The 11810-nt window shown below is 38.0% G+C and overlaps 1 long non-coding RNA gene across 1 annotated transcript; it reads left to right on the top strand.

The window, feature by feature from the left end:
• Positions 1 to 5005: 5005 nt before the first annotated feature.
• Positions 5006 to 10221, top strand: LOC131589604 (uncharacterized). Its single transcript, XR_009279799.1, has 3 exons — positions 5006 to 5115; positions 8593 to 8624; positions 9945 to 10221. It is a non-coding gene; the product is annotated as an uncharacterized LOC131589604 (long non-coding RNA).
• The last annotated feature ends 1589 nt before the right edge of the window (positions 10222 to 11810 follow it).

Raw genomic sequence — 11810 nt, 5'->3', positions numbered from 1 at the left:
TACCAGCCAGATGCTGGAGTCCAATCCACTACTTCCTTTAGTTTTTTGTCAACTGATTAATTTTCTGGAACTAAGTTAAATTAGAAAATGTCGGCAAGCCAATATCATCAAACACATAACATCTTCAGCAAGATGTGAGAGACGACCAAATATACTGAATGTGGCATTGGAAGAACAAACCCCTACCTGATCCTTTTTTCCCACCATTTCTCAAGTTGGATGATAGATTTTGTCTGGTGAGGAAAACAATGGATCTTCTGGTATGCCAAGCAAATCCTGGAGTTAGTAACTGGCAGCTGCTCTTTTCTCAAGCTGCAGGCCTTGATGAGCTGCCTGCAGCCCTCTGGGCTCCTGGTACTCACATATATACCAGAAGGTAAAGAAAACTCCACTTCCAGGAAGCCTGAGATTCTGAAAACAATTTTTGAACTTTCTTACCAAGTGCCTTTCACCAAAACTGCATATATCTGAAAAATGTTAACCTCTTCTATGTAGGGACATATGTAACCTCTTCTGGAGCAAAGTAACACAAAGAGGAAGGGAAAAATAAGTTAATAACTCCAGGAAAGCCCCGTGATTTTCATTCTTGTTTAAAATAAGCTGGCTAGCTCTTGTCCTTCCTAGGGAAATTATCTGAATTACACCTGAGTAAAATCTGACTAAGATCCTCAGAACTTGGTCCACAGTCACTCAGAATTCCCAAAAGTTATAGCCAAATATTTTTGGGAAAAGTAGCAGGCAGAGACAGAGTATGTTCTGTGGAACAGTTGTATAATTTTGAGATCAAAGATTATTAACGATTTCTAAGTATGGGCTTTCTGTGCTTCTGTAGTGAATGCAAGATTCAGAACATTGGGGTGATATTTTCATATATTGCCAGTTACCCAGATGAACATGTAAAAGAAGTCAAATTGATCCCTAAAAGTATGAAATTTTTTCATTTGTTGTTTTTTTTTTTCATGACTCTCTGCAACAGACAATCTATCCAGCAAAACAATATCAAAAAATTAAAAGGCAAACTGGGAGTGGAAATCCTGGTCACAGGATGCAAAAGTGGAACTACATGAATATTTCAGAGACATCTACAAATTGTACAGTCAGAATACCTCCACTACTATTCTATGAGGAATATGCAGCAAGAGATGACAGGTAATGTTTTATTTCAGAGTAGGTGGTGGTTGGTATAGGGCATTCAGGACATGGGATGATGATGGCTGTGGTGTGAGTTACGCTGTTAGAACAAGGCTGTGGTGTGGCGTTTGGCCAGTGGCTGAAGTGAAAACTGAAAAGCGACAACTGTATCCTGCCAAAATCTGGTATTGTCCCACAGGCTTTTCATTTCATTCCAAAGGTCATAATGTACTGTATTCAGCCAAATCTGCTTCACAAAACTCCCACTCTAGGAAAAACACTTCTTGACAGAATAAGTGCTATACTGAATATTTTATATTTTAAAATGAATTTTCTTTGTACAAAAATAGGTTCCTCTGTGTGCAAGGAGTTAAAATCCTGTGAAAAATGTGGCATAGTAAATGGATAAATCTTGTAGCTCAGCAATTTGTGTCAATGGTTTACATAGGAGGAAATCCTCTGTGACATGTATCAGATAATGGAATCATTTCCTATAAGGGTGCTTACTGCATGAGGGCTTTACTCTTTGCAGTGCCATACAATGGGGCACATTAGCAGCACAGCACCAGTTTAACACTGGACATTGAAGGCTGAGCCCTGCTTTTAGTTATTGCATCAGCAGGAGTTAAAGAAGCCTTGTTCTAAAAGTAAAGGCCAGAGAGGCAGGGTTGAGAATTAGCAAATACTGAAGAGTGAGGCTTTTTGCATAAGTTGGACTAGATTCCCTTTCCAGTGCTGTTTTTACATGCTGAGTTACCCTTCTTTCTTAGAAAAACACTCCTCACAAACCGCTGGTTTTGAAAATCAGATCTATTTTTCCATCTAGGTTCTTTCACTTCATTACCTAAGTGGCTCCATCACCCTAAGTACCTAATACCTCTCATTATCTTAGTGAGTCATTTAGGGGTTGGCTATTTAATATCATGAATTCATCATGAATAAATATTAGAGCTAAAATCTACATTTGCTCTGGAAGATGGAAAGCTTTTTTAAATTTCTGAGGTCTAGGTTACTTAACAGCATTTGAACCACTGGAAAGATTTTATAAAGAATGCTGAGAGTGACATTAACAGCAGCTTCCCAATGAGATATAATATTTTGCCTTATAATAAACAATATCATTTATTGTTAAACAAAGAGGTGCTTCTGAGCAGAAGACAAATTTAGCCCTGATGTGAGTTTCCTTCTACACTGAGCTTTCCAGCTCAATAAGAAAAACTTTGTCCTCAAAGGCTAGGAAGAATTCAGTCATGTTTCATCCTAGAAAAGTCCTCATGTGCTGAAAGAACCAGCAGGTTGGAGATATTGAAACAAGGTAAAATGTGGGGTTTTTTTCAATGCCCAGACTGGTTTTTTTCAGCCATACAAAATGGTCTCACTTTCCCTTGCTGTAGTTCTGATGGCTACCACCTAATGCTGTGCTATGATGAGGGAGCTCTCATTGCCAAAATTTCTTTTGTAGGATCACAAGGGTACATTTTACCTTCTCCAAGACTACAGTACCTATGTCTACATTGCTTTAGGGCTCTTCTGATCATTATTTAACTCTGTAATTTTTTAACTGCTTACAGTCCACACTTACATTACTGGGTGTGCTTTCTGCAAGACAAATTAGATGGACACTTCTACCTGTTCTACCTTAAAAGATGGTCCAAGCCCAAGGATGTGTCCATGTGCATGGACAGGGCATAACCACAACTAGGGTTGTTCAGCAAAGCCTTTCACCCTGTACTAGGTGATGTCAGATGGTCAGGGTCAGGCAAGCAAGTTGTATAAGTGTCTTACTAATAGGGGCTTATATTAAGTATTCTGAGAAGTGATCGGATATAGCAAAGTGCATTTGCAGTGGCTCATGCTTTGAATTAACTCTCTCTCACATTATTATGCTTTGCAAATATGATGTAGTCCCTTCATCCTTCATTCAATTTTTTCCAAAATTGAATCTCCTTTCAGTGTGAACTAGCACTGAAACCACTGAAAATACTGCTTTAAATTAGAGAGTTTGGAAGAAGAAAAGGCCAATTGCAGTTATTTAGAAAATAGCTATCTAGATTGAATAGAAATTTGAAAGACGGAGACATCCATGAGTTTGCATGTTGTCTTGCTATAAGTCTTGCCACTTGCTCAGAACAGTAACTAAAAGGAAAAGAAATTGTTCCCATTGGCTGTGAGAAACACTGCAGAGCTCAAACAGTGTGGTACTGTGCAGGAGCACAAGGCATGCTGCGTTCCAGCCTGAGCTCTCCTGATTCCCTTCTGACTGTGTAAATACCAGTCTTTCATATGTGTCTGATGCCTACTCTGTTCTCCCTACCAAATCTAAGCCCCCTCTCTTGATTAGGAAGGAGCAGGGAATTTCAGAAAGCAATTTTTTAAAGTTATCTACCTTGTTCCTCTAGCAGGCTACCTTTCAGGAAAGCTTCTCATCTGAATGTTGCCATGCCCTGCCTTCTTTTTCTCATCCTCCAGAAGATTGTTGCTTTTTTTTTGCTATATGAAGACCATTTCTTATAACTGCATTTCTATTTTTACTTTCATGATTTTTTTTGTGTTTCTTCTTTTTCTTCTCCCATTATTTCTATTTCTATTTCTATTTCTATTTCTATTTCTATTTCTATTTCTATTTCTATTTCTATTTCTATTTCTATTTCTATTTCTATTTCTATTTCTATTTCTATTTCTATTTCTATTTCTATTTCTATTTCTATTTCTATTTCTATTTCTATTTCTGTTTCCCTAATTCTTTTGGGCATTATTTCCTGCAAAATCCTGACCATCAGTATATATCTGTTTCTTTAGATCTCCTGATGCTCCACTCACAATGCCTCTTGCAATCAGCCTCAACAAAATTCAATAAAGTATTGCCTTAAAAATACAATGTTCACTCAAGTTTTCTAATGATCAGTGGATGATTAAGGGTCAAACGTTCCAGATAGTATAATATCTTTTCCTCCACTCAGTGCTTCCACCCATGAAAAAGCTATGAACTCCACAGTATCTGCTCTGGCATGCCAGCAGGCCTCTCCACACGTCTTCTGTCTCGCTCATCAGCACATGTAGAACAGAGATGTGTGTTGTCACCTGGGAAGGAGAAAGGGAGGAAAAGAAAAGAGATACTGGGAAATTCTGGTATGTTACCAATGGGCGACACCTCAGGTGGACCATGGTGTGAAAACTGATGGAAGAGGGGAAGATGTATAATCCAGCCATTTGTGCTGCTCAAGAAAGAACTGGTTTTCTGTGCCTAAAAGGATTTAAGAAGTTCCCTGCATGTTTTTCAGGATTTCTTTTTGCCATTCTGTTACTAGCACGGACATTTTATAGCTTTGATCTCAATTTTGATACACGTGTAATACAACGGGATGACTCTCACCTGATTTCTAGCCATGCTGTGTGGAAGAACCAGAATTTATTTTATCTGTCCTCTGTCCTACTTAATCATCTTTCCAAGAGGGATAAATACTCATAGGTCAAGAAGGAACCTGGACTTGAGGACTGAAGAAAAATAGCTTGTGAAAACTTAGTTTAAAGTCATGGGCATGGTTTTCTCTTTCAAGTTTTATTAATGTGATGGTTTTAAAATCTGTAACCCTACATCTGTGCAAGTCAATACAGTTTGGGAGCTTGGCAATGCAGTTTTGGTTATTACGTATGGAATAGAGATGCCAAAAATAAGTGCAGTGAACCTCTGTCCATATTATTTAATAAAAACACTTTTTATATCAGTGTGGTAAGGGAGTTTCTTTTAGATAAGAGGTAAAATTGCTGTTGCATGTTTCCAGGAAAATCCATCAGTTTTATTTCTTAACTAGAATCCTTTAGAAATGCTCCTTTAACCCGAATAATTTTCTTTCATACAGATGCAAAGATTTTAAAGCAATAAGCACAAACATGGACTCAGCATTTTGAGAATGCATTAAATACCCCTTCTGTCTCCTAATTTCCCTAGATGTGAATTCCTACCCTTTTGCTGGAAATCTCAAGGTAGGTGGGAAGCTGGATATCTTACTATCAGGAGCATGAGCCAAAGTATTCCTCCCAATATATGGCATCTGAAGTGTTCACTGGAAAATCACCTCCTCTTAGGTACTGCAGAGCACGACAGCCTTGCAGTACACATGTTAAAGAAAGCAACTCATATATCAAGCAGGCGGTAATCCCAATGAGGATGTCATATGCGAAGGGAGTCTGGGAAGACGGGATGTTTTTTTCTGCACACTGTGCCGAACAATGCCGAAATGTTTTTTTCCTTGTCCGTTTGCTCTAACAATGTGCCATTCTGTACCTCATAAGCACTTAATTTATTCCAACTCTTTGGCCTGACCTGTAATCCCCCCTCTCCTTACCCATCTGACCCATCTGTGTTTCATTTCCCACTCATCAGCATCCAAAGAGCCAGGCCCAGGCCCTGTTTGGAGCCATTAGACAGAGATTGGCACTGCTCCCTCTTCCTGCACCACATCCTCCGCTGAAAAAAATGACCATCAGATCAGAGAACAGAGCCTGCTTTGTCCCCGGCAACCAAGATCTGGAAGCACTTTCAATCATTTGCACTCTATACCCACTCAAATGCATTAATGTGATCAACATTGGGCCTGTTGTGGGCATTTTTTCCAGCAAATAGCTTGCTAACATTCCAGGCATGTACTTCCCTGAAAACAAGACCGAGACAGGGCCCTGAATATTCAATTGGAAAATCACCAAGAGCAAGAGCTTAGCTTGGCACGGCTGGTGTTGATTCTTAATAAGTGACTTCCTAAAGCTGAGGCATGGGGCTTACAGCTTCAATGACTTGTTTGAAAAATATTTTGTAGGTGCCTCATACCACTTTATTTCCTGTGGTATGCGTCATATTGTGAGCTATTCTGAGCCAGGCTGCTTAAGCACACTAACATTTTTTTCCAAGATTGCGGTGTTTAACTAAAAATGTGCTTATACAAGATGAGCTCATAGCTATTAGTGCTGATGTAGTTTTAACTACTTGGATACCAATACCCCAAGGCCTAAAACCTGCTGAAAAGGGGGGAAAACCTCAGCAAAAACCATCCTTCACAGTCATTGAAGGCTTTTTGTAGACAAGACAACTGGAAAAATATTTTAAAAGTTGGATTTTTGTTTCTATAGGGCATTTGGTGTGCAAAATGTCTTTCAACCGCATTATAAAAGTTTTCTATTAAAAGACTTACTGATGTAAATAGCTGAAGAGATTTCAGAAACCCACTGAAAAATAATTTCTTCAATGTCTTTTCATGTGCTACAAATATCACTTCCAGCAAAAGCAGTTTATGTGTGCTTCTCCAGTGCAGCTGGATGGACTAGGTACATCCTAATGTTTTATTCATTGGAATATATCTTTCATTGACGTGGCTACCATGACGAGGCAAGTTTGACTGTGCTGACGGGGGTCAGCGAAGATTTTTGTCATGGCACGCTGTTGTGGAGAGGGGTGTCTGGCTGTCACAGCACCATTGTTCAGTGATGTGCTCTTCTACCAGCCCCATTCTCCAAGCTGAGAGAAGATGGAAGCATTTTGCATGACACACTTGAAAAGTCAAGGGGTGGGATTTTTGGAGTTTACCTTGGTGCCTAAAGAGGGCTATGAACAATGGGAGGTACCTTAAGGAAACCTTGTTTTGAGGCCCATTTTAGAGGAACAGCACTTGCCTAGATTATATCAGGTCAGGTATAAAGGTATTACAAAAAGAAAATTAAAATGAAGGGGATGAATTTCTATATGAAGTTCTATGACTGCTAATTTCTAAGCCAGAATCTGCATCCTGGACATAATCTGCATCTAGAAGTTCCATGTAGAATAGATAAAATGGAAATAAATGCATGAAAAAAATGGAAATAATTAAAATTTCTCAAAAGATGATATGTATAGAGCAAGGGGAATGAGAAAGGAAACGATGTGAAAATAACACATACCATGGTCATTTTTTCTAACCCAAACCATTTAAGAGTCAGGGATTCAGCTGCAGAAGAACTTATATAAAAGGACATTTACATGTACACAATTTATTTTCCTCCAGACTCCTTTTCTGTATTTCAGTAAAAAATTACTGAGACAGGATTTACAGCTGAAAATGTCCACAAGAATGTTTTACTATTTGCATTAAAACATCTATTTAAAAATTTTGTTGGTGAGCTTATTTTTGTTACAAGTACACACATGAATTTAAGTTGAACCCTTTACTGACAGGGAGTATAATAGTTTTTTCCTGAATTACTGAAAAAAAAAAAAAAAAGGTTTTGTTCAATTCTAGAATCTCTGTTTATCATTTTCTGTGGATTCCATGGTAATTTATGGCACTTCGTTAAATTTGCAGTGCTTTTCAACAGGGTTCAAGTACCCATGTTTGTACTTGCACATCTGAGTCTTAACTATGCAGATACCTCACAGGAGACACAAACCCAGATTCTGTTAGAAATGTGTGCAAATCACTGATTATGATAAACATCACCTCGAATTTTTATAAAGAAATTCGCTCTGAAGTGTGTTAAGATCTCAGTGGAGTATAGTATAGTTTCAGTCCCCTACAAAGCAAATTCCAAAGCTTCAAATCCCTTTTATAATACACCATGCTTATTGCAAATTGTTTTACATTATAGAAAATAACTTCCCTATTTAGCAAAGTAATGGGAAGAGAATGAATGTAATAGAATGTCATGATAACAAACTTTGTGATCAATCACAACATTTCAGAGCAAATGCAGAAGTGCTAGTGGTGTCTGCTGCAGTGGTGCTGAAGTTTTGCCCTCGTGATGTTTGAGCTGATTTGAGTTTTCCCCTTATTTGGCCCCATAACAGAGCTTTAATGTTTAACATGGGCATAAATTCACTGTAGCCCTCAAGTGAAGACTATATTTAAAAACTGAATAGAATGCTTGAATTTACTCTCCAGATTTTTCTTCCATGATCAAGTAAAGTTCCATGTAACTTCCCAGCGTAGTGCACACAAAATCTCAGGAAACAGCAGGGCTTAATTAGGACCCTATTTTATAGTTTCACCTGAAAAAATACATTTTAAAAATCACATATGTTTGGCTGTGCAGATTTTTTAGCCAATAAATTCTCGTTAATTAATCACATTAACGGCACTCCTTAAAAGTTGAAACAAAATCACAAAACAAACCAAATATCCCATAAATATAATGTATAAAGAACCATTCACCAATGCATAAACTGCATGTCTAAAACATTCACAAATATTCTTTTTCTTTTTCTCTTTTTTTCTTTTTCTTTTTCTTTTTCTTTTTCTTTTTCTTTTTCTTTTTCTTTTTCTTTTTCTTTTTCTTTTTCTTTTTCTTTTTCTTTTTCTTTTTCCTTTTCTTTTTCCTTTTCTTTTTTTTCTCTCTTTTTTCCCCTTTCTTTTTCTTTTCTTCCCCCCTCCCCCCCCCCCTTTTACTTTCTTCTCTTTTTTACTTTCTATTTTTTCCCTCTCTTTTTCCTTATTACAGGCACAATGCCAAGACAACAGCTGCTATCAGAGGTAAGAGTTCAGTAGATAAAGACAAACACTTTTTGTTGGGGGGGAAATATGTGGTATTTGGTTAAATGATGTAACATGTTTCTCCTTCTATCTTGACTTTAAAGGCCTGGTTTAGAATTTTAAACAGAAGTGACTGCAGTCACCCTCCCTCAGACAAAAAGTAAAATGTAAAGAGAAGTCGCATTCATTGTTTTGTCCCAGGATACTGAAGGCGTTAATCCTCAGGGCAAACTCTGGCGCTGAATACTGCATTATGATCTATGATTGTCTGATGTAGAGTTGATGACACAAAGACAGGATTATATTGAGTCTAACTTATAAAAAATAAACAAGCAAACAGAAACAGTCTGGGTTTCCTGGATTATCACTTATGACATAACTACTTGTTTAACAACACCAGTGTAAAACCACAAAAACTTAACATCGTGGCAACTTATGAACTGGCAGACTCCTAAATCATGGAATATGGTTTTTTTTGTCAGTGTTTTGGATAAAGCGTGAGTGACAGTGAATACAACATGTCATTCTTTCCCTTACTAAGAAAATTATTCTTACTGTAAAATTATTCCCACAGTGTTTTGTCTTCAGTTAAAAGGCAATTTCTTCTTTCTATAAAGTTGCAGTTCTTTGAGATAGACTGAGAGACTATCGGGCTCTCTTATCATAGGTTACTTGTGTCCATAAATCATAGTGTATTATTAAATAAAAGTAAAAAATCACTTTTATTTTTGTTGTTATATTTAGAGGATTTATAATGTTTTCCTAATTCTGAGTTGTGCATATAGGAATGTTTCTGTGCAACTTCTAAATTAAAAAAATCTGAAAATGATCAGCCTAATTACTCTGGAAAACAAGAAACAGAACTTTTATTTTGGATGTTCGTACAATTCTGACTTGTCCCCACTTTTTTTTATTTCTGGATTGTTATAGTTTCCTCTTCAGGTTTCCTCAGTGTTTCTGTGTTCTTTCTTAGCATTATCACTTTGCTGACAACAGCCTGGCTCCAGGAAACCTGCAAGATGTTCACAGCAAGGGATCCTTCTATGGTCTTCTGCAATGACACTTTTTCAGGCTCTGCATATAAGACATGACTCAATCATCCAAAGTCATTACACAAAACCAATTATTTTTCCTTTGTATTTATTATTAAACATTTATTATTATTTTTGTTTATTAGAATTTTTTAACTCACTTGAGTACTTGTTTCAGTGGGACAGGCAAGAAACTGTTTTAACTTTTACCAGTCAGAATGTCCCTGTTGGATAACTAAATCAAACCAGAATCACTTGATAATGTTGCTGCATATTGTGTTCCCCACAGGCAGAAAGCTTTTCCAAAGAAAGTGAGGTCTGACTACAAGCAATTGGCCTAGCTGCAGCCTGATGGTGTTTATGTGGAAAAAAGCATCTCTGTTAATAAGAGGGCATGGGGCACAGAGCAAAATGGATTGAGTACAGCGACAAGATATTTGCTGCCTGCCCTGGAAACCAGGCCAGATGGAGAGAAATCTGATTCAAGACTGGGTCTGTGGAAGCATCTGTCTACTTTCTGGCTTCAGTTTATTTGTGATATGGTACAAATTATTTGGCATCTAGGACTGATTTTTCAAGGTTTGCATGCTTACCAAAACTTTCTACTGTCCTTCTTTTATCTAACTTCAACATTCACACACTTGTTAAAAATGGGTCAGGACTCTGGAGATAAGACAAAGCTTGAGTATAAAGTGAACAAAGGTTTGTCTGGTCAAACACAGCAGTTTGGAAATACTGAACGAGCAGAGTTGTAGGAAAGTAAGGTAATTTGTGCTTTGAAGGAAGCTGGTGGAAATGGTGGAAGGTTCTAACAGCTAGGAGTGGTTGGGCTGATAGAATATATTTCTTCTCTTGTTGATTATCAAGGCATGGGATATGAATTTTATCCTTTGTTACCTCTCCTGTAGCAGCATTAACAGTCTTTCAGCTTTCTTCCTCAGCATCTCTATATCCTTCTGAACAACATACTGAGATCAATTAACTGGCACATCTATACACTGCCCTTTCTCTATGGCTTCTGGGGGTCCTAAAGATCACACTTTCTATCACTTCATTTTTACATTTGTTATGGTTTAACCCCAGCCAACAATCAATTACCATTCATTCATTCCTCCTCCAGCAGGACTGGGGAGAGAATCAGCAGATTAAAGCTTGAGAGCCCATGGGTTGAGATAAAGATAGTTTAATTGGGAAAGCAAAATCTGTACATAAAAGCAAAGCAAGAGGAATAAATTCACTGTGTCCCATGGGCAGGAAGGTATTCAGCCATCTCCAGGAGAGCTGGGCATTTGGGAAGACAAATGCTGTCACTCCAAAAACCCACTCTTCTCCTCCTTCTTACCCCCACTTTATTTACTGAGCATGATGTCATATTGTCTAGAATATCCCTTTGGTCAGTTACCTGTCCTGGCTGTGTTTCCTCCCAACCTGCCATGCAACCCAAATTTCCTCATTAGTGTGGCAGTAAGAAAAGCTGCAGAAGCCTTGGCTCTATGTAAATCCTGCTCACAAATAACAAAACCAGTTCTGCATTGTCAACACTGTGTTCAGCACAAATCAAAAGCACAACCACTCTACCCCTGCCGAAACCAGAACAACACTAAAGGTGTTCAGATTGGTAGGCAGTGTGTAACAGTGTATAATCTGAAGATAAATATGGCCTGGGCTTATGTTTCTGTATAATACCAGGTTTGTATCATGGTGGGCACATCAGGAAGGCTGAACAGGGATATTAGCACATGGACATCTTTTCCATATATGTATTCAGAAAGCGGGACAGGATAGACATCAGGGACCAGGCCTCCTCCTGTCAGTCCCAGCTGGAGGACAGTGAGGCGGAACAAAGGCTTCTGTCTCCTGGGAAAGATCAAGAACAGCCATGCTATTTGTTCTCAAAATCCCACAATTTCTCCATTTGATGACTTCTAGATGCAGGCACAATACATGGGGTACACCATGGGTTCCATACATGCATACTCCTACACCTCCTACCAATCCACTGCCATGTGCTGACTGTATTGCATTTTGAAAAGAATTAGCAGAAGGTGAAAAGTTTTTATGATTAAAAATTAAGCACACTTGGCCATTTTTGAAGGAAGCAAGCATGAAAATTGCTTTTTTATTTTGATGTTGGACTTTCCATCTCTTTTGCCCT

The sequence above is a fragment of the Poecile atricapillus genome, chromosome 1 (genome assembly GCF_030490865.1).
Source record: "Poecile atricapillus isolate bPoeAtr1 chromosome 1, bPoeAtr1.hap1, whole genome shotgun sequence".
Lineage (NCBI taxonomy): Eukaryota > Metazoa > Chordata > Aves > Passeriformes > Paridae > Poecile > Poecile atricapillus.
The sequence above is the reverse complement of the archived record's forward strand: the minus strand, read 5'-3'. Positions and strand labels throughout refer to the sequence as shown.